At 37.9% G+C, this 24,356-nt stretch overlaps 1 protein-coding gene across 7 annotated transcripts in view; it reads right to left on the bottom strand.

Annotated features, from left to right (window-relative positions):
* The window catches only part of Esrrg (estrogen related receptor gamma), a 593,548-nt gene that overhangs the window by 526,044 nt on the left and 43,148 nt on the right, over positions 1-24,356 (bottom strand). For 3 of the 7 annotated variants that reach the window (XM_026387967.2, XM_077802281.1, XM_026387969.2), the window contains exon 2: positions 21,957-22,030. The exons of the other annotated variants lie outside the window; for them this stretch is intronic. The gene's annotated coding sequence lies outside the window, so the exon portion shown is untranslated. The remainder of the gene's footprint in view (positions 1-21,956; positions 22,031-24,356) is intronic. 7 annotated transcript variants of the gene reach the window in all.

The raw sequence follows: 24,356 nt of genomic DNA, 5'->3' as shown, positions 1-24,356 counted from the left end.
TAACGAATACTAATAACTATAATTCAAGGAAATTCACTGATATACAAAAAAAAAATTGAAATGACACATTGAAAAATTACACCATGCACCTGAGAATATTGACCCAAAAAGACCAATAGCAAAACATATTCTAGTAAAATTCTTTTCCTAAGCCAAAAGAATTCATGACTTGCCAGGTTCAGGGTGTACATCTGTAATCCCAGCTACTCGGGAAGCTGAGGCAGGAGAATTGACAGTTCAAGGCCAGCTAGGCAATTTAGCAGGACCCTATCTCAAAATTTAAAAAAAAATTTAAAATGTCTGAGGATGTAGATTAGTGGAAGAGCACCCCTGGGTTCAATTTACAGTAGAAATAATAATAATACATAGCTAATGGCATAAAGAAAATATAAATTAGATTTTCTAAAGCATTTGCTTTAGAAGAAAATGGAGTAGCTTGCTCTTTCTGGAGGAGAGAAAGTGATTTTATATCCAGCAAAACTGACTTGCAAGTAGGAAGAGCTCAAAAAAAATGGCATAGATATAGGCAAAATCTCCTATTGTTCCTAAGAGTCCATTCTGAGGACCGTATTTTAGATAATCAAAAATGATTACAGAGACTATCACCATAAGAATGGGTGGTAAATATTAATTATATAGCTACCTGTAGATGTAAGACTAAAAGGAGGCTAAGAGGGAGAGAGTAGTATCTAATGGCCATATAGATATAGCACTATATTAAAATGAGGGCAGGGAGGAACCATATATTTTTTTTAAAAAAAAAAAAAGCTTTAATGTTTTCAATAAGTACATTACTACCAGCATGAGTATAGTTCTCCTGAGACTATTGTGTGTAAACTATGTGATAAAGCAAATGAGTAATTTTGGGATATCCTAATTCTTTAGTCCCTGTGCTCTTGAGAGTCAGGATGCTTGGGGAAAGAAGAATACATAAATGTAAAGAAGAAAAAGTTAAATAAAACCACAATCACAAATGTGAACTTGGGTATTGATACAAATTCAAAATTCATAAGACATGTAATAAAATAAATGTACTTATATGTATGCATATACATATTCATATCTTTATATATAAAACCTCCCAATCCTGTCATTTTCAAAAAGGTAAGAAATAAGGACCAATCCCATACCAATGAACATCCCCAGCACCCATACTCTGGCCTTTACTCCACATTTCTCACCTCCAACAGCCAGGACTTGTCAAAAAAAAAAAAAAAAAAAAAAAAAAACAGCAAATTCTAGGTCTAAAACAGGAGATATACAAGACGCGCCTGAATGAATGTCTTGCATTACCATGTAGGAGGAAAGCTATCAAAGGCTTTTAAGGTGACGACAAAAGGAATCAAGAATCAACTTGCAGAGGTTCCCACTGGCTAAAGTGGGACAATCTGAGCTTCAATAATGATTGTAGCCTTGCCAACTACCAACTACAATTTTGCCAAAAGAATCAAACAAGTCCAAGTGTGATCCAGCTGCCAATTCTCAGGAAATGCAGGGGGTAGAGGAACATCATGAACTGCACCGTGGGTCGTCCACACAACACAGGCTCAAGGAAACTCCACCTAGGAAATGGCCTGTTTCCTCAATAAATAAATTACAAGGACATGCATGAGATTAAGGAGGAATTTAGAGATTAAAGATAGTTTTAAAATTTTAGCTTTCTTAAGTGGGCAAGACTAGATTCTGGAGTTTGGGGGTGCACAGTGGATGATAACTATATTTTAAAAATGTAAGGAGGGCTGGGGATATAGTTCAGTTGGTAGAGTGCTTGCACAAGGCCCTGGGTTCAATCCTCAGCACCACAGAAAAATAAATAAATAGATAGATAGATAGATAGATAGATAGATAGATAGATAGATAAAAATGTAAGGAATTGATTCCTACAGTAGACTAACTTATGTAGTTGGGTGAGGCATAGGAAGAGATCCAGACATGCTAAAATTCTATTTCTTACTCTGGCTGGTATACAATGCATACACAGTACACATATATATGGATGTATTATGCAATATTTTTACAGTATAATAAGTGAACATATAAAATGTCAGGTTGTACATTTGACTCATGTGGCTTTCTCTGTGTTTTTTTATAGTAAAAAAAATGTTTTTTTAAAAAAAATCTATGTGTTTCTCACAGCCATCCAGTCCCTGAGAAGGCAATATGAAATGCATGCCTGAAGTGGAAAAGAATGCTAGCAAATGATGATTAGGTCATATTGTGAAGGGCAGCAAATGTCTTTGCAAAGTTATATTTAATTTGGAAGATAATGTAGATTCACTTAAAGATTTTATGAGTCCAGTGATTCCCCCTTTCCTCTGAACTTGTTAATGTTTCCATCATTTACTTGATTCTCACATTTGTATATTAAATGAAGAGAGCTAAAGAAAAATGATGCAGAATAAACCCAGGTCATAAACTAGAGCATTAGGTAGGTGAAGAGCAATGGGTTGGGACCATGTTCATGGTTAAAGCTATCCTAACACTCTTGATGAGGACTTAATAGAAACTTGTTCTCTGTGCTATATACATTAGATTAAGTTTATCCAGAGATTTTTTTTTCTTTGTCTTTTCAAGCATCTGAATTACTCCATTTCTCGGGGAATATGCTAGGACCCAAGAGAAAAGAGTGAACTTTGAGTTATAAAATCAAAACGACATTGAACACTAGATACAAAGACAGACAGACACCAGGGAATCAATGCTTCCGAGTATGCCTGGTGTCTGAGTAATCCAAACAAATTTACAGTAGACTTCTTGTGACTGTAGAGAAGACATCCCTTAGAAAAGATGACTTTATATCCATTATTTTATTTCAAAATCTATCCAACTTTCATGGATTATCTTTTTATTTAGTATGCCAAATATTTTTAGTGACCATAAAGAATAATCATGAGGGATCTTATGGATTTGTTCCTTTTTTTTTTTTTTTTTTACCTCTGAAAGGTCTTAAGTCCTTTCATTCCAAATTATCTATCCATTGGGATTTTCAGGACTTAATAATGTGTAAAATGTTCCTTGTTCAAGACAAAGACAAAAAAATGAAGCTTTTCAAATTGCTAGTGTCACAGTTAGGATAAAAAAGCCTGCCAAACACCAGAGCCACAGTTCAACCCCATATTATAAAAGCACTATTTCCCAATTATTTTGTTGTTGTTGTTTTTAGAAATAAGTGAGGTACTGAATCACAAATATCCAAATCTAACCATCCACCCCAAAAAAGGAGATAATATAAACCCAGATAGCTAAATGCATGTAAATAAGTACTAAATGAGCAGGCATGAATAATACAAACCTCAAAGGAGTCATCTCTCCCAGGACCACTTTTGAGCTTCCAAATCAGAGGAAGAAAGGCTCACCTCACCCTTAAATGTGGAATAAAAAGACAGTTGCACTGGACCATAGAAGAGGCAAGCCCAAATTCACAGAGGTTTTATTAAAAACAGGGAAAGGTCAGTCCTCTTCCCCCAAAGGAATGTCCAGGGCTTGTAGGAATTATTACTCCAAGATAGTTTCTTTATTAAATTCACTGTGAAGAAATAGAAAGACAAGGCCAGGGGAGAACTAGACACCAAAAGTCTTACTTTTGTCAAGCCTATGCATTGCCACAATCTAAATTTAATGCAACATAACAAGCAATCCACACCTCTACACTGTGTCTACAAACCAGATATATTCAAAACAGAGTTTTTAATGAACTTAGAAATGAACTAGGAAATTATGCAATTAAACAATCCACTAATGATAAGTATATCAGCTTTGTTTTTCCCCCCAAGTAAAACAAATGAGTTAAATTAGGAATGACAGGCAGCTAAAACATCTGTAGCAATCTCACTGCTCACCAAGGACATGAAGCAGCCACCTACTCTGTAACTCAGTTTGCTTCTAGTTAAAAATCAAGTGTTAGTTAACGAATTAGTTGGAGTGAATTTATAGATTGAGGGCGGCCCCGCACTGTCTTGTTTAGCAAACATTTTTCAACATGGGCAGTCACGGGGAAATCTCGAACCAAAGTTAAGTGCCAACTTAAAATGGATTCCCCAAGACACCCCTGGCATGGGAATTAATTCTATTTGTATTACTATTTGGAATGTCATGCAGGATGCCGCAGCTGGTTTTGCGTGACGCCCCAGCACTCTCTCCACAGCATTTTCATCATTAAAATGACCATGTTTGGAAAGCTATGGCAAACTATGAGAGAGACTTTATAAGAGTGAGAAGGATGAAAAGCTGAAATTTCTCTCCTGGTCTCTATTAAATATTGTAGCTTTTCAACAGCAGGTCACACATTTGGGTGTCAAAGAACAGGCACTGTATTCAATTTCAGTGCAGTGAGAGGTTTGGATGACCCTTTCTCTTTGCATTCCAGATCATCCCACTAACAGAAAAGTCCATAGAGTCAATTGCTCCAAAATACTGCCCACTGCTCAGGTACACAAACACAAAGTACTGTCTGTGAGGAGGTGGAGAAATGCCTGGCAAAGTAAACCTGTTCTGAGCTAAAAGTCAAAGACAAACGTCAGCGATGGGAGCCCTTCTCTAGGGAGAATGCAGTAACTCTGCAGCCCGAGTTACTGTTTTTGTGGAAACAGGAACAAGGCTGGTTAGGATCGGTGAAAACCGGGTAGAGACAAATACCTCCCTTCAGTCTATAGTTTCAAATGTTTCTTAACATCAAACACTTTTATGGCTTAGAAATGAAAACATCACCTGGTTTGGGTTGTATTTCTTTCCCTTCTAGGCTTCCGGAGGAGATGTCAATAAAACTAATATGGCTACAGAGAGAAGGAAGAACCCTGAGAATAAGGATAAGGTTCAGGCTACTTCTTCAACCCTTAAATAATCAAAAAGGAACTCTGGTAGGTACCAGTGTGACCAGCTATTTTCTACCTCGGTTGAGATCTAACTGCAGGATTGGTTCTGAGAGAATATCTGATCTGGAGCTTTGGGGTTTTTGGATATTGTTACCCCTTCTCTCCTCCTCCCTCTTTAATGGGTTCTAGAAAAAGCATAGGAGATTGCAGTTTCAGCAGACAGGGAAAAGAGGGTTGATATGCTTTACATAGTTATTTTTATATTTAATCCAAGAGCAAGAGAGGACTAAGCAACCCAGCTGACTCTAAAAAGCATTTTAGGAAGTTGGCAAGCGAACAAGCCACCTCCTGCTATCTCCTACTGTGAAGTAACTGTATCCAGGGTATAGATATGTCCCTCAAAGATATCAATAGCACAGATAATTAAGTTAGCGCAGCAAACCAGCGATACACTTTGAAGTGTGGATACAGTTGGTGCACTAACCTCTCCCTCACCTGATAGGCTAAGCCTACAATCTCCTCACACATGTTAACAATCCTGTGACCTTTAGTCCCTCCTCATTATCACATCATTTAGGTTACACAACCACATGGGGCCTACCATAAAAAGCACTGCTTATAAAGTGGGATAGTGAGTTAACAGGCTCATAGACTGACTCCACCAGGGTAAGAAGATTCTTCAAGTAGAGGAGCTAAAATTTTCTAGATTCCAGTCTACAGCTCAGGAGATCAAGAACATCATAGGGAAAGGAGACTGTTGGTTGGTCTCAATGACCAGCTGAACAATACGAGTTACTGGAGGCATTTCTAAAAATACAAGGGAGCAGATCCCACCCTCCAGAGGCATATTCCAAGCATTGGTGAGCGGGCCTGGAATCTGTTCTTGAAGGAGGGTAGAGGCAATGCAAATTTGTTGTTACCAGAACCCTTGCTTTAGAAGGGAAAAGGGTGAAGTCAGGTTTCTCAGGACTCTAGCAGTAAGTACATACGACCCCAGAACAACCACTAAATCCTCTCTGTGCTTCTTATATTTTATACCATTTAATCTTTGCTAAGAGCCACAGCCAAGTAGTAATGATGCATGGCATTTTTTGGTTGAAAGGTGACGCCAGCAAGAATGGTATACCTTATTCTAGGTAGATAATTTGATGCAGCTTACAGCTGTGCAAACCCAGTCTGAGCAGTGTCAAATAATTTGATTCAAGGTCACAAGCTAGGAAGTAGCTGGGTTTGTGGCTCAATGGTGGAGTACTTGCCTAGCACATGCAAGGTGCTGTGTTCAATCCTCAGCTCCACCTAAAAATAAAATAAACGTATTTAAAAATTATAAAAAAGAAGTAGCCTAGAACCCAGATCTCTCCCTTTCTCTCAAATGGAACCTCAGATCTGCGTGGTGAGAAGTTGCAGAGAAGCTGCTGTCCCTCCTGGATAGGTGTAATTCTCCTGTGTTCCAGGCCTTCCACAGCAGACAAGAGTGAACGAAGCCAGGAGATTGAGAAAGGGCCAAACAAATATGTACAAAATATTAGAAGTTCTCCCCAAAGCATGGGTATTCCTTATAAAGTTTATTTGAACTTGATGAATAAAATAGACTATACAAATTGCACACAGAGATCACCCATTAGACACAGAAAAGCCTGCTATGAATAAATAAATAATAACTATTCTTTAATCAGATGAAATGGGACACATGTGGACTGAGCCACTCTCTGCCCCATCCCAGTCATGCCAGACTCAGTCTAGATACCCCATACCTGAATATATCTGCTTTTTACTTTGGGTTTTTAATGAAGAAAAAGAAACAAAAGAAGAAGAGAGCAAGAAATTAACTCTCCCCCACCATCCCAGCAAAGAAAACAAGCACTGGAATGCCATGCCCCCCCCCCCACACACACACACACTGCAGCACAGGGCATGGGGACTCTACAGCTCCTAGACAGGAAGCCCTTTTACATTAAGAAAAAGGCAGAGGTGTTTCAATAGCCACCAGAAAGATAAATAGCCAAGGATATCCATTAGTGCCCCATAAATTCTGCTGCTCAGAATGCTGATATATTTCTAGTGATTTGTGATGTTTTCCTTTCCGGTTTTTGATGGCAACTTAGGTTTAAAATAAAAGAACAGTTGGGCAAAGGTAAAATGTCTAGCTATGACAAACCAAATTCCCTGACCCAAAACCCTCAGGAGGTGTGAAAGCAGCAAATAGAGCTAGCTTCCCAATTCCCACAGAAATGCCCACTGGGAATATGATTTCTGATGTGGCATTTCCAGAGAAAATTCCATTGTTAAATGCATTCTTAGAGAATCTCCCATGAGGCATGCTTAGAGAAATTTTACAGTTTTTTTTTTTTTTCTCAAACATGAGATTTAGGTGGGTTGAACCCACCCTGATGATGACATTTTTAAAGGAAGACCCTCCCTAGGGATGTAGCTCAGTGGTAGATGCTGGCCAGCCTTGCAGGAGGCCTGGTTTAATTCCCAGCACCACTAAGTAAGTAAGTAAAGGGAGATCCTCATCTCCCTTCTGCAAACTTAGAGTAAGACTCAGAGGACAGTTGATTAGAAGGTGACAACCACAAATAGGAATAGCCACTTTATGATTAGGCTGGGGTGCAATGAGCACTTTGTCATTTATACACAACCCAAAGGCCACTTCAGTCAAGAATGGTCACTGCAAAGGAAGAGACAGACAGGCACAGGACCAGGTGCAGAACTAGCAAGCAGAAAGTCACATCATCTTTTTTTTTTTTTTTTAACCTTTCTTTCTCTTTCTAGAAGCAAATATAAACCTGTTTTATGAGGGCGATCTAGTTTACCAGAGAAGCACGTTTTTAGTGCTAGCACCATGGAATAAAAGCTTTAGCATCCAGGGTCACTTAGAAAAATATGGCCCCCTATTTCCAAGTATTCTGTTCTCACTACCCTATTCCTTACACTTCCTACTAGTTCGCTATATTCCTACAGGCTCCAGGATTGAAGAACACAGTCATTGTACCTCCGAAGTGAAGTTGCTTTCAGGATTAACTGAATGGATAAATGAACAGAGACACTGAATGGTGCCTGGTACATTTAGTGAGCTCTAAGTCATGTCTTTTGATAAAAGTAGTGATGGTAGTTGTTACAAGACCCAGTTAGCCACAATACACTAATACAATTTAAAATTTTTTAAATGAGAATGTGGCTAGGTAACATGTAGTTTTCACCTCTATTCTCTGTCCCAAGGAAAATTCTTTCCACAAAACCATCCATTCTAAAAATCTGAAGCTAACAATGACCTATTTTATCTCTTACCATTTAGATTTTGCAAGTGTCTAGAGTGGGACTTTTCAGTTTTGAGACTGTATATTTCAGACTAGACAATTCCTTGTATGTGTGGAGGGGTGTGCACCCTGTGAACAGTATGATTTAGCAACAACCCTGAGCCCCATTCATTGCATGCCAACAATCCCTCTTGCTAGGCATAATAATCCAAAATATGTCAAGATATTGCCAAATGTGCCTTAGAGGGCAAAAATTACCCCTAGCTGAGAACTACTCGTCTAGAATCATTTTGAAACAAGCAAGTAAACTATAGATGTAAGTTCTCTAAAATACATCTCAAGCATAAGATGATACACCCCCACTGAGGATTTCATTTATGCTACAAATAGCATTTTACTAGCAGTAAAGCGAAACCCAGAGTCTGACAGGGACAGTGAGGTGCTCAGTACTAACAAGCTATGGTGAGCAAAACAGTCCAAACTTCTTCATATATGCAAACTCAACATTTAATTTTCTGCAAGATTACCCACAATAATTACAAAGTTTCTATAATACAGCCTTAAAAGCTTGGAACTATGAGATCCATAAGAATTGATCCTTTATCTTTTTACCTTTGCTGTGTTCTGTGTCTGTGGAACATAGCAAATGAATGTAGGCAATATTTTCTTTCTAATTTCTAGGAGTATTAAAGTGAAACTTTACTAAAATTAAATTGATTATTAAATAATCCAACGGAGGGAAATACAGAGCAAACCTCTAGCGTACAAACAACATTGAAGTAGACCAAAGGAAGATCCACTTTGCTTAAAGCATGTATCCTTTCACTGAATATATTTGTTGTATACATGATAATAGTTTGACATTCTAAAAATAATACTGAAATATTAGGTGGCATCTCCTCCTGGTTAATGATGGTTTGAGGGTAAAGAGTTGACATCTCTATGACATCAGTTGGTTCTGTCTGCCAGTAACATACTGTACTTTTGAGGCATTAACGATAGCTAGAATGGACTTTCTACCGGGAATCTATAGTCAAATGCTGACTATGCCAGATCAACTTGAAGATTTCAGAGCCATTATCAAAAAAGGAAATTTCTTTATCACAGTCTTAGAATTAAGCCAGATCAAGAAATTCACCTTAATACACAGAACTGTATTTACCTGATATTAAGGAAAATAAAGTGTATCAAAGAGAATGCACATTCATTTCACCTTATGACATCCACATGACTAAAAAGGTTTCATTCCAAAGGAAGGAAAAAAAGCATCCATATTTTAGCTAAGCATTAGTCCAATGCATTTTTTCCTTAAGGGTATTAGTTGCTTTGATGAAAGAATCTTGCACCTTCTACATACACACTGGATCTCATTAAGTTGTCCCCGTCTTTCTAAGATGATGTTACTGACAGGGATTACTCTCCTATTACATGGGAAAGTAGGAGGGACTACAGAAAAACACAGGACTCAGACTTGCAAGTACAAGGTCATTTCTCTTTTGCTCCGAGCTCCCTCAACTCCATCTTCCACTCAATTGTGCTAACTTGTAATGAAGGGGAAGCCTGAGACCTAAGTGGGGAGAGGTGAATGGACTCCTATGTAAGCCTTCATGGGACACTACTCCATTCCCTGCCTCTTTGGTCATCGTTTTTCAATTAAGGAGGAAGTCAGAACTTTTGCGTCATCTTGTTGCCATGGATACCATATCAACACACACACACACAAAAATGGCCTTACCAGTTCTTTCTTCTAACATACTGAGACTGTCTTCTACCTTCCCAACTTTCTACACACTCAATCTTCAATCCTATCTGCATCAACTTTTTTCCAAAACTAGGATTTCTAAGAGATGGATCTAAAGGACAGAAGATCTAATATCTAGTATTCTGCTTTTTTTTTTTTCCAACAAGCTGTCTCACTCTGAACAAGCCACTTAATCTTGCTAAGTTAACTCAACTGTAAAAGAAAAATGATAATTTATGTCTTCGTAAACTTTCACAACACAAATATCATGTGTTACTAGAAGACACACATTTAGAGAAACAGAAGGGAGTTCATTTTGCATGTTAGTTCAGTGAAAGCAATAAGAAAACAATTGTTTCAGCAACAAAATACAGTTATGCTCAGGTAGCTTTACTCAAATCTGGTATTATGATTCCATGACCTTCCAAAGGAAAAGATGAAAATCCATAATTTTTTCCTTTTTATAATCCCTCCTCATCACCTCCAATATTAAACCTTAAAAAAATGGTAACTAGGAGTTTTCCAGTTCTTTCTCCAAGAAAAAAGTGACTACTGGTCTAATTTCAGGTATAATGTTTAAACTGACTTATGAAGGCAGTCTGACCTTGACATTAACCTTGGAAATTTTGAGAACTTTCCAGACCTCTTTCCCCTCTGCCTTGCATTGCATCTCATTTCTCATACAAGGGTTTAGTATCTCCTCTCTTTCCCTGGTCCCCTGTACTTACCAAACCCACATCTTCAAAACAAGCAGAGCAGGAAGTACCTCTTAGAAGGGAATTCCATCTGCTCCACAACCCAGTGCCAGTCAGTCACATCATGGGAACAGCAGGCAACTGTCTGGGGAAGGAGCCATAGCGTCTGGTGGACCCCAGGAGGGTGAAGCACAAGAAGGTACTATATTCTCTCCTCGGCCCAGCCTGCATTCTATGAAAATCAGAAATGGTGCAAACCATAGTCCTCACATCATCCATAAAGACCAAATGATGGCACTGTAGACTTGAAGGCAATAGGCCAGCAGGCACAGGTGTCAATTCTTTTTCATTCATATCTCTGTCCCTCAGTTGATTAGGTGGCAATCATACCAATTAGAAAAGGTCACCACAGTAAAGAGAAGAAGCCATCTCTGGGGGTGTCAAAATCCAGAAAACCACTTTCATCTGCCACATGTCGCCATGTTTCTCAGGGAAATAATTTAGGGAAACTACATAACTCATTTCTTCAATTGTAAAACTGGGATGAAAATGTAACTTGGTGAGCAACATGCTTTTTTTAAGTTTTTTTTAAAATATAGATGGACACAATATATTTTTGTTTATTTATTTATAGTTTCATGTGGTGCAGAGAATCAAACCCCGTGTCTCACTAAGCTACAACCCCTACCTACTATTTGCTTTCTTTAAAAAAAAAGTTCATTAAATAAGGAAAGTAAAAACTGTTTTTAAAGTAAAAAGATGAAATGATATCAAACATCTAGTCTCCTGCATATAGATTAATTTATGCCTATAGTTGCAAAAGCACAACAGGGCTTTGAAAAATCTCCAGTGTTAATATTTGAAGAAGGGGCAAAGATAGTTTTATTATGTGTCCACTCATTCTGTGCCATGTGTAGGATGATTCTCTATAAACATCTTCTGTATGTGCTAAACCAGAAGAAAAAATTGAAAACCATTGAGCTACACTATTCCAGATGTATACGTAAACCTTTATCTTGTCATTCTTTCATGCATGACTCCACCACTAGTCCCAAGAAGGGAAAGGGATTGACAATAGTATTTATTATCTTGGGTCAAGCATTGGACTAGGCACTGTATATGTGTAATTTTATTTAATCCATGTAACAAACCTAAAATGTAGATATTAGAAACTTTAATCTCTGTTTTACCAAAAAAAAAAAAAAAAAAAAAAACCACACAATCCAAAATGGTTAAGTATCTTTCCTAAGGACTTCAGAATTTCTACATTATAGCTTCAGGATTTGAACCAGATTTACCTAAGTGTTTCCAGCAATCCTTTTAGAATAGTCTCACCATTTCCTAAACCCCCATGATATAAGCTCTTTCTTTCATAGTCTATTGCCCTAGAACACAGGAGCTTTCCAAAAAGTGCCAGCTTAAAAATCAGAAGTTCCAAATTGGAGCCTCAGCTTTACAAGTCACAGGTTGTATGACTTTGGACAACTTATCTATTAAAATGAAATGTTTCCAATTCTAACCTACATGCTATGATTTGCATAAATATAGATTCTGGAGACCCATCTCCATTCATGATATTGCTTCTGATCACAGACTTTTTCCTCCATCCTGGGAACAGCAGTTTCTAGAGTACACCTACTGGGCTGCTACACTTGTTGGCAGGACCATCGGACAAGGGTGGCTAAGGAGGGGGTTGGCTGGAAGTGTGAGAAAGGCATCTACCTTGCAGCTGTCCCTGTCTGCACAGAACCATGGATAAACAAGAGTCCCTCTCTAGAGATCTCTGTTGGCACCTTGTCCTCATTCCTTTCTGGAAAAAAAAAGAGAGAAAGAAAGAGAGAGAGAAAAAAAAAAGAAATGCATATCTTTGTGAAGAATGTATTGCCTTCTACATGCAACTGCCAAAAACCCAACTGTAGACAAAATCCATCTGACAAAAATCCCTTAACTGCTTTGATTCAGTTCTTAAAGGAGATTAGTTGTTGGAAGGTCACAGAGAAGCCATCCTACTGCACACTGCAGCTCAGGGTTTCAAAGCCTTCACTACTAAGGGAATCTCCGTGCTTGATGCCCCTTCTCTCCATGCCGTTTAATCAATGAATCAACAAATAGTTACTGAGCAAGGCTTCCCTGGGGTCTGCAGGTCACTTCAGATGTGGCTCTCAGTTCAATAGCAGGAGAAAGAAAAACGGATTTTTCTGACTCCTCTTAAAGTTTCCATTTATAAAACCAGAGCTGGCATCAAAAGACTGTGGGTCTCCTGTCCCTCTTTTCCCTTCCCTGAGCCCTCTGATTCACAGAGAAAAAGAAAATGCAATGCAGCTGAGAGACATGGAGCAGAAAGAGAAGAAGAGGGAGGAAGGGAAGGGAAGGGAAGACAAAATGGAAGGGATGAACTAGGGAGGGAGGATTGAGAAAATGAGACCTTTGACCTTAGGTCAAGGGCAAAGGTCAAAAGACAAAGTGAACTTATATGAAATATTCCCAGGAGATATTCTTTTTGGTAGCATATAACCTCATGCTTACTAACCTGTTATTACAGCTCTTTATTACATATGATCATCTTTGAGACCACTAGGTCTTAAGCTTTTAGGATTGGTGTAATTTGAATATCTTACACCTTTAAGTATCCTTCTGCCCACAACTATAAAGATCAATCATAAAAATGCATATTGTCTCAATAGTCACAATATCAAAAAATCATAAATTTTTTTCTTTAAAACCTTAGTTTACAGAAGTAATTTACAGGAAAATGAATATATATAACTTCTGAATTGTAATAAAATGTTATATAAGGCACCATGATATGCTTTAAACTGAATCATCATCTCCAAAGCAATGACACATGACTGCAGTGTACAAATGTCACTAAGAAAGGACCAAACTTAGGGTGGCTAAGGAGGGGGTGAAACTGAGTACTTACTATGCAAGACATGGTACTAAATACTTTCTACATAGTACATCATGTAACCATTTACATGGTAGTCAGTGACTACCCACTGACACACATAATTATTCTCAATCTACAGATGAGGATGTGCAAGGTCAGAGAGGGGGCATTACTATGCCTACTATGACCTAAGTTAGGTCAAGAGCAAAGACTCCAGAGCAAGTCAGAATCACAAAACATTGTGCTCCTAACCTCCCTGGAGTTGATACTTTCAGTCCTATTCTTATGCTTGGAGAATGAAGACAAAGAAAAGAACTGTAGTTTTACTATAATTTACTCAGAACCTTACTTGGGCTTGGTGTTCCCACATCTGTTTGAAATTTTTTTCCCCTCCCAGCATTAATTACACAAGTTTCATCTCTTTTTGAGAGGCATAGCTGGTATTAGAATAGCAAACAAGTCGTGAGACTACACCCTCAACCATGACACTCTGAAGAATGTTTCAGTCTAAGCATGTATAAAAGTTCTCCAGCATCTCAAAAGTGTGTGTGTGTGTGTGTGTGTGTGTGTGTGTGTGTGTGTGTGCGTGCGAGCACGCAGGAGGGATCAAACCCAGGGCCTCACACATGCTAAGCAAGCACTATACCTATACAACTAAGCCACATGACCAACCCCAGAAAGATTTTTAAAAAAACTTACAAACATAAGTACTGTTAACACTTGACACTTAACAAAGAATTTGCTAGACAAAATTTTGAGTGTTTGGAAGGGGTTGATACTCATATTATTGAGTTGCTAAATTATAGCCCTTAGATTTTTTCATGTGTTGATTGATTCTATCCTAATGAAGAAATTAATAGGAAAATACACACCCCAAATTCTATCACTCACTGTGAAATCTGTATGCGTACAATTAGGTATTCATTCAGAAGAATCTATGCATCAAGGCAGGTAAAATATAAATACATCATTTTGGGGTTTTGTTCCAATTACGTATGTTATCTGCAAGTGAAAGGAAATATAACCCAAAACACCAGTTCAGGTCTGTTTTACCTTAGAACACAACATGTCTAGATAGAGTCCTTTGCTTAAAATGCCCGTTTGTGTGAGGCCATGACTCTAAGCAACCTCATTTCTCACTGTGTGCCAAATAGGTACACCCCCCCAAAAAAAAATCTAGACAAAGACACAGCTATGCTTCTAAGTTCTCCCCAGCCCCCCCAACTTTGACTACTAGACTTTCTTCTTGCGTTTCCTCTGATTAAAAATGGCTAATGACAGTACAACAAACCATGAGGTTTTGTGGCCCCTAACAGATTCAGTTTGTTCATTTTTCTTGGTTGACGACATATGTATGAATACAATCATTTTCATATATAGAACTATCTCCTCCAGAGAAATGCAAACATTATTTTAAGTCCTGGTCCTTGTAGAACTCAGAAATGGTCTGGGTGGATGAAAATCCTAAGATTAAGCATTGCCCTTCTCATAGCATCTACATGTGCTTATTACCATGTTGCAGAAGTTGTTCCTAAAGCAAATAACAGTTTTCAGAAAGACCAAGGTTACAAATTAATCCATAGACTCAGGAAGGGGGGAGAAAGACAGTCCTACCATTTAAAAGAGAAGGAACAAAATGACCTTTGACCCTCTTACACCTAGGCCTGAGAACTTCTGTGATGTAATTAGCATGACCTTCCATAAAAGAAGCCCTGAAATACACAGACTTCCTTTCTATGTCCAAAATAAAGGTACTTACCAGTGAAAATCCACAAGTCACCACGTTTTGCCCAGAATTACATGGGCCACCCTTCTCCATGGAAGCACAGAGTGGGACCTGCCAAGTTTAAGGAGATACCTACTTGGGTTGGTTGGGAATAAGTAAGAGGGAAGGAGGGGGGCAGAAAAGAAAGACTTCCCCTTTAAAACTGAACAGAAGCGGATACCAAATCACATGACCTTTTACCGTAATTTCTATTAAAATCATTTCATGTCTGGTTGCCTCTGCTCTCCTGGCTCATTTGTATTGTTTACAACAAGTCACTGCTCTGGCAGTTAGTGGAGGCTGAATCCATGGTTACCCGTTTTTACATTCACTAGTTAAATGGAATGCAGCTCTGCTGTGGGTTTCAGGGAGCGAGCTCTTAAGAAACCACAATCCAGCTATCAATCAGACTAATCTGAGAGAAATTAATCTTATAAACCTAAGTATTGTTGCATATTAAAAATTGATAGAAAGGGGCCACGGACTTTGATTGTTTGGAGTTACAAAAGTGGACAAGCTGAGATTTGACTTAGAGCCTCAGAGTGTTTGGTCTGTGGTCTCCATCTGACAGCCATTCACGTTGTGCATCTAAAATGCTTTCCAGGGTAATACGACCACCCTCGAAAACAAATCCACCACATCCCCCAAATTCCTTGAGCCTTTATTTCACCTGAATGTTCTAAATAGTGCCTAAATACAGGTTTAACCAGACTGCAATCCCAGCAAAGTAACTTAAACAGACACACACAAGACAGTAAAACACCAAACCGACAGCATTGAGTAGAATTCAATTAAGACAAAACCTCAGTGGAATGCTCTTTATGAGTAAATTAAAACTGCAAACTAATATGTTTTATTGAGAGCAAGAAACAGTACAAATTCACTCTATTGTGCATGAATTTATGTAGTTAATTCTTTAAACATTCCCCAAAGCTAACTTGTTTCTCAAGACGGACATGACCAACAATTATAATTCCTAATAAAAATTTAGAAGTTTTATAGTTTAATGCCCACAGTAATTGTCCCACAAGTCACATCTAAATGCTAAATGAGAACAGCAAATAGTTAAAGCTAACATATTACAACCCCATCTACTGCAAAGTCACTGTATCAGAAGCTAGAATTGATTTGTTTCCTCAGAACGAATTGAAAATGAATGTAACAGAACGTTGGAAAAACCCCTTCTGCACTGCTAATCGGATATGGTATAATGGTTGACTGCAGCTTTGCCCTGTACTAGTGCTGCCTAAATCATACATACTTACACGTTCTGGGTTCTTCCAAGAGTTTGGTGCAGTTTCAAGGACAAATGTCTTAAGGAAGCCTCTCTACTGTGCAGCAGGGAGCCTAGCTCGGATCTGATGACAGGAGCACAGTGCTAAATCTGACAACAGAGAAGGAAACTTCCTGCGTGAAGAGGAGATCTTGGAAAGTCTCAGGGTTAAAAAGGCTGCTTTAGATGTGCTGGTTGATTTGCTCCCTGGTTGTGTATACACAGTAGCAGCTGATCTGTGTTTGCAGCCCTGCAGAAAGGAACCTTTACTGAAAACCAATGGCATCACATTTCAGTGGAGCCTGTGCCAAGTGCTGGAGAGCAGAGCAACCTTTGACAACTTCACACAATTCAACCCAGCAGACTTACCACAGGTCGCGAGGAGAGTGGAAGGTGCCTCCCCGCCAGCTTTCACCCTGGGTATATTAGCGCAGTACCTGGGAAACCACACAGTTACCGGCTGGGAACAACGGAGTAAGGTATTCCCAGGACTTGTCTGAAATGTACTTTCTGTCTGCTGCCCTGAGCTACCATGCACTATTATTTTAACAGAACTTTAAAAATAAATTCAAATGCTCAAAATGTATGTCCTTCTGCTTCTCATATAAACCTTTGTGTTTAAGGTTCCTCTGGGTTCCTCAGAAATAAATCCAGAAGAAAAAAATAATAATAATGTAGGATTGGGTAATAGGTGCCAAATTCTGCACTACATCTCCCAAATCAGAGGCTGTGTTATTGGGGCCATTTTGTTACTGCTCAGTATAAATTAGGGTGATTACAAAACTTCACTCCAGTAAAACTCACTATTCTAATGAGACTAGGGATTATCAAGAGCAGACCAAGTTGTGGAAAACATGGAATGTGCTGATCCGCCGTAGAATTAGCTTTATCATCACCCTTCATATAAAAGGGAAAGAAAATTCAACCCCTCACCATCTCTAGAAGGGAAAGTTAAAGGAGCATAAAGAGAAATAGAGATAGATGGGGTCAGCTAAGGCACAGAACAAACTTAATCCAAGTATTCAAGTCATTGGTTGACCACTTCATTACCCTCCAGTTCTCCTCTGCCCTTCCCCATCTCTCTCTCCTGCCCCGAGGACAAGTCCAGGTTGCAGTACATAACCTGGCATTTTCTCGCCATTGTGCATTTTACTTCAAAGGGCAAAAAGCACAACTGGCAGTTTAACAAAGGCCAAGTGAAATGCGTCAGGCAGCTCAGAGCACTGCTTTCCTCCTCCTATGAAAGGGGTCCAGGAGCTGCCTGGGCAACTGGTGAACCATCCGAGGTCTTCACTTTGCATTGATAGAGGAACGATGAGGGTTTCCTTACATTTAAGAACCCATACTGCCTAATGAATAGAGTCTGGGTTCTGTGCCAGATTTAACTTCCTTTCCTCATTCTACTACTCTACCTGCACAAGGACAGGAGTGGCTTAAAATTTCCAAACTTTCTATTTCCTCATCTTTGAGGTAGACACAAGTTATCTACCCTATAAGCTTTTTCTGTTAAGGCTTAAAGGATGCACAGGTTGAGCGACAGAACCTGGCATGCATTCATTCAACAACATTTACTGAGTCTCCTGGCAGAACCAGGCACAGTGCCAGACAGTGGGGGCACAGAGTCAATTGAGAAACAGTACACTGCTTCAAGTACAGGTCCATAAGTGTTAGGTCTTCCCTCCTGCCCTCCCATAATCTATGTTGTCTCCTTCACATGCAAAGGGAAAAAAAATCAAATATCTTGGGATAGGGGATATAGCTCATTAGTAAAAAATTTAGCTGTTATAGACAAGTTCCTGGGTTCAATCCCTAACACTACAAAACAAAATGCTGTCTCATCTGATTCTGCCAACAATTTTATGAGATAAATGAAGCTATGCCCAACTTACAAATAGGAAAACCACATCTTAAAGAGGTAAAGGTTACCCAGCTAGTAAATCACAGCGTGCATGTCAATCCAAGCTCTTGGACTCTTCCAAGTACTGTCTAAAGTAACTATACAAATTGGTCATATAGCATTCATATTTTGCACAATTCTGTACAGTACTGGTTTTCATTTCTTTGTTGTTCCAGTGCTGAAGACAGAACCCAGAGCCTTCACTTGCTAGGCAAACACTTACCACTAAGCTATATCCCCTTAACAGCTTTATATGGACATATTGTACTTCCCTACACTACATCTTGAAATTACTTTTAATTCACTAGCATCTAGGATGATATTGAACATATTAAATGTTTAACAAATTTTGCTACATTGAAAAGAAACTCAGGCCGAGTCAATTTTACTACCTATACTCAATCTCATAAGAAGCCAGAGCCTTAATATACAATGGTTTAGAGGTTATTTGTGGCCTTCCAGTTCTCATACAATGTTCTCAATGACCTCCAAATAGTCATATGCATCTCAAAGTGTTTAACACTGATTCATAATTAAACTCCCGGAATTTTGTTTTCTTCATTTGTTCAGCATGTATTTTGTAACCAGGACATAATGATTTAGGGTAAGAGTGATTAAATATTGACCTTTATATTCAAACTTAATGCTATGACATCTCTTGATTTCTAGGTTCACCCAGTTTCTAAGTTCTACAGATCACAAAGTGGAGAGTTCTGTTGATCATTATCTTGTGAATCAGAGCAGAACACATACCAATTTCAGAAACAATTCAAGGTGATTTTTTTAAAATCTGCATTTTAAGATATATTGTCTGTACAGATAACTCAAATTTCTTGAATGACTTTTGACCTACTACTTTATTCTTTTGACATACAGTCCATTTCTAATGGAAAAATTAGTTAAGACGGTTATCAGCAAGTCATACATAAAAATACCCCTTAGAAAAATCTGTATGGTACCTAAAACTTGGAGTTCAACTGATGTATTACATTCATTGATAATGTTACACCTTGGAAACCTTATTTTAAATGTGATTTATATCATTATTTATAAGTATTTACTGCCAAACAATGATTTCTTTAGACTTCACAAAAATGTTAGAAATTTAGATTACTATCAATGTCATGACCACAGTGCAAATGATAGGCAATGTTTAAGACAAAGAAAACAATTACCAAATACATTGTTTTGTTCCCAAAGTCATTCACTTGTTTATTTAGACAAGCTTGGCCATCTGTAAAGGAAAGTAAATATGCTCAAGTACTGGCATTGCATACATTAGAATTATCATGCTTGGGAACATCGTCCACATTCAACTGCCCAGCTGCATACTATTTCCTGCTTCCTCCCTAAATAGAATACTATGTAAAGAACCTACCTCAGAGGTTGTTCCTGGGTGGGCAAGAAATGTGCCAACCAAATACCACTCCAGGACTAAACAAATAACCCCATGAAATTGGTCAGATCTGAGCACTTAAAGAGAACTGGTTGACCTAACGACTCTTCCTCACCACCTGAAACTAAATACAGTTTACAGATTCTCACTTGACCCTCAAAATCATCTTGAGAAGCAGATGGATGTTTTGATCATTCACATTTTGACAATTCAGAGAATTAAATAATTTCTCAAAACCATACAGTAAACTTGAGACAAGAGCTCAAAACCTAATTCCAAAGCTTTTCCACATGACACACTGTCCTCTCCCTTCATGGGGAACCCCCACACATTGGCTTCCCTCTTTTTACCTTTGGCTTCACACGCCACAGCTCAGTTAAATACATACCAGGCCATTTTGTACACGTGCACACACATGCACGCACAAGCACACACATATACACATACCTTTCTACCTTCCACCTTTTCTTTTCTCACATGTTGGCCAATGGCTTCAGAGAATGATTTTCTCTGTCTCCATACATCCTTCCTCCTGCCTTTCAGTGAGTTTGGGTGTCAAAAAACAAATCTTATCACAGGTGATAAACTTAGTAGCAGTGCTAATGTTTCACTCTTTCAAGGGAAAGAAAAGTCATATACTTTGCAACCAGTCACTAAAAATCCTGAAAGTTTCTAAAATTCCCTTTCGGCTACTCTGCAATACTTCTCATCTATCTTTTCGACTTCCAGTTATATGCATTCTCTTTAACAGCAACCCTCCCGAGTCTAGATAAATGATGAACTAGCATTCAGTTTTACTGCCTTTATGTTATGTTTATCACTTGTAGCATAATAGAACTTGTTCTTTACATTGTATTCATCACTGATAATACAAGATTTCACTCCAATGAGTAACAATACACTTTTATACTCCAACACAGGAAAGTAATCAGCATTTAAGATTATTCGGGGGTAGGTGTGTGCTTTGAATATCTGATAATTGATCTAGAAAGGAAACATTTTAATGTAAACCTGACTGTCTAAATTTCATGAGGTTTTCATTTCAAACCACTGAACCTGAGCACATGTACTGCTATATACACTAATATTTGTAGTCATGGCATAGGGTCATACTTAAGTAATAATTAGTTGACAGAATAGAAAAAAGTAGGAGTATGATTAATTGGTTGATCCATTATTAATCAATCACATAACTAAGGATCACAGGGGTAAAGTGAGTTGAAGACCGACTAGTCAAAACCTTTCATATCAGAAATGAAAAAAACAAGGATTGCTATTGTTCTCAGATGAAGTGGACAATCTGGTCATATGGTTAACTCTGCTTACCATCACTGTGACTGACCTTCTGCTGAAGACCAACATTCACTAGAATATACATCAGCCATAAAGAACAAATCTCTAACTATGATGGTGATTGATCCAAAGGATCATCGGGTATTATACCCTAATTCTGCAACCTTCAGAAAATAAATGTTCATACTAAATAGAAAATGAATTTGTAATAACCGAATTAAAGTGTTCATCTAAATAGCCAACTTTGGATTTCTATCCACACATAATAACTTGGAAAAATATATAGCCTGTGTTTACTATAGCATGATAGCTACAGTCTCTAAGAAGAGCTATAACTCGCTAACAATTTTCCTGATTTATGTTTGAAAACATACAGGGCATGAAATTATTTCTGCAACCTTACATTTTCCTCAAGAACACTAGTGAGCAGAAAATGTAGTCCAAAAATCATGTGGGCTTGCTTGTTACATCTCCTTTTTCAATAGAAATAAGTGATGACCAATTATATATACTCTACCAAAAGAAATATCATTAGATTATTTTCCCCCTTAAAGGAGGAGGGACAAAACAACACAGGACAAGAAGAAGAAAAAATAAGGAAAAGTGGAAGAAAAGGAAGAAACTCTAATAAAAGAATCTATTTTCATATAATGCTTACATTTCCTTCTTGAGAAAGTACAATAAATCCAGTTTATGGATGATATACGGTTATAAACTGTAACTCACTATACAAATGTTAGTTATTCTTGCTGGTATTTAACATATATGAAAATGTGCTTCACAATCTATAATTGTGCTAATAAAATAGGTATTTGTGAATATAAATTATACTGGCCATAAAATCAGCCTTATTAATCTAATATATCTTAGAGCGAGACCAAATTTAAATGAACCACTTTGGTAACATAGATAGCTGAAAACACTGTTTATCTTACCATGTAAGTGTCTCTCAGAACAGGAATACAAGTTTTGCTATGCTTCATATCCTGTTGGCAGTCTGCATTTCGATCTTTAAAACAGTAAAAAATGTTGTCAGATATGCAGATTTTCCAAGTTAAATAATTTGTTTAAGGGAAGTAAATTAATGTGTTAGTATCCTTTTTAGAGTCCTATCCAGAGTTTGGAGGGACTTTGGAGAGGGGGAGGTTCCCATATTGGGGATCAAACCCAGAGCCTCATTATGTACTAGACAAGCAAAGTACCCCTGAGCCACATCCCAAGGATATTTATTGTAGCAGACTGACATCTGAACCAGCCATAAGTATCCATAAGCAAATAAAATATCTTTGAATTGCCAGTGTCCATTATTTTATCACAGTTTTGTCAAAAACAACTGTCTTTGGTGGCAACCATGAACAACACATCCTCCACTATAGAACTATAAATAAAGGCCTGATTTAAAACTATAAGAGACACTTCTCCACAACTACTGGTGTTATTGAGAATGTTCTAAATGCACTATTAAATGTCTATAGGCATGTCTAAATAAGAAAAGGGGTCTATGCCAGTACTGTGCAAGAAGGAGATGGCCTTGTCCAATTGGAAATAATCAGGTTTGAATAAATGAATGGTAGCTAATCTCCCAGAAAAAGAAAAGTTCCCTATCTATGTGATAAAGACACAAAGACTTGTAGCATTATCACAGGGATCTTATCACAGCCACATTGTCAGGAATTTTTATTTAAAGATTTGCAAGGATTTGTCCAATTCCCTTTATTCTAAGGGACCAGAACCCTGGAGGTGTCATATTTCAAAAGCTATGACTTTCTTAAAAGAAGGCCACTCAGGCTCTGGTTCTGCTTAGCCACCACCACCACCCATTCCAGTACAAAGTACCATGATAAGTTAGATCCAAAATAACATAAAGAAGATTGCTTCAGAGAAAGATCCTTAAATTCTCCTACAGCACTTACCCCCAGCCCCACATGCCAGCATGAGAGGGTGAGAGCTGGCTGAACTTACGCATAATTCCTTGCTCTGAACCTGAAGGTCCACTTACTCTACTGGGATGGCAATACTAACCTGAACCCTGAACTTCGGAGCCATAGTATTTCACAGCTTTAACCAACTGACAACAAAATGACAGGAGAAAACTTCTTTGTTTGCACAGAGGCCCCAGTACATTATTTTGACTTTATAAAGAGATTTTCAATGAATTTAAAAATCACAATATTATGATACTTGGTAATCGTTATTTCAAAACGGCAGTTTCTATTGTTCATGGAGAAATTTCAGTAGGTTTTCTCATACCAGTAGTTCAATTGAAAGATTCACCAACTGCTCCCTGGAGAAAACTGAAGATCTGCATTTAAATGGAGATATACTATTTCCAAATGCACAGTACCTAGAAGGCAGATACTGTCAAGGTTTCTTAGTGAGCATAACTCAGATTATATTAGGTGAATTTCAATGCCATAGCTATCCCCATTTCATAGGGTGAGAGTTATTTCTATAAAACTCATTTTTCTCTGTGAATTCTTCATAATGTTTGTCCCTAGAAGTTAAAATTAAACCTTGCTCCATAGCAAAGTCCTCACACTAACAACAAGCAATTACTACTGTACATATCATTTCTGATGTGTACGGAAAAAGACCACAGAAGATAGCTCCGCCAGAAATGTTAAATAATTGAAAAGTATAATGACTTAATAGAGTAGTAAGCTTAGTTTACAATGCAGCCAATTTGAAGCCATAAAAATACTGTGTAAAAATTTTATCTTGTGGTTGACCATTACATATCCTATCTATTATTCAAAAGTATCTCAACAGTGTTTTTCTTCATTAATGTGGCTTTTGGCATTTTCCTCAAAATATTTCTATTTCAACAGTTTTCCAACAATTCTGAAACAAATGTAAAATTTCTGTATCATATCATAAAGACCCTTCCCTGGTGTGATAATATCTTCAATGTCAAGCTGAAACCAATTTCATAGGTCAATCTGAAAGGAATACTTGAACCTCCCCAAATAGGATTTGCTTTGCATTGAACAGAATCAATCAGAAATTAAGAAAAAATAAAAAATATAAGACTAAAGATACTGGTACTAACACATCTGTAAACAAAAGGACAGCCTCATAAATAACCCCCTTTCCTGTGGCACACTAATCCAGGGATTTCTCTACATTAGAAAATGTCCTGGGGTGTCAGAAAAGTTTTGCCTAGAGTGTTCTGCTAAGGTGCATAGCACGTCTGCTAAGGAGGAAAAAAAGAGACACTTAAGATCAATTCCAAACATAAGTCCATTACCTCTGGAAGACTCTCACTAGAATTCTAGCTTCAACTGAAATGTCCCTGTAAACAAGGTTACCAAGAACAGGCCTAGATATTTTTCTCA

Source organism: Urocitellus parryii, chromosome 9 (assembly GCF_045843805.1).
Source record: "Urocitellus parryii isolate mUroPar1 chromosome 9, mUroPar1.hap1, whole genome shotgun sequence".
Classification (NCBI taxonomy): Eukaryota; Metazoa; Chordata; class Mammalia; order Rodentia; family Sciuridae; genus Urocitellus; species Urocitellus parryii.
The sequence above is the reverse complement of the archived record's forward strand: the minus strand, read 5'-3'. Positions and strand labels throughout refer to the sequence as shown.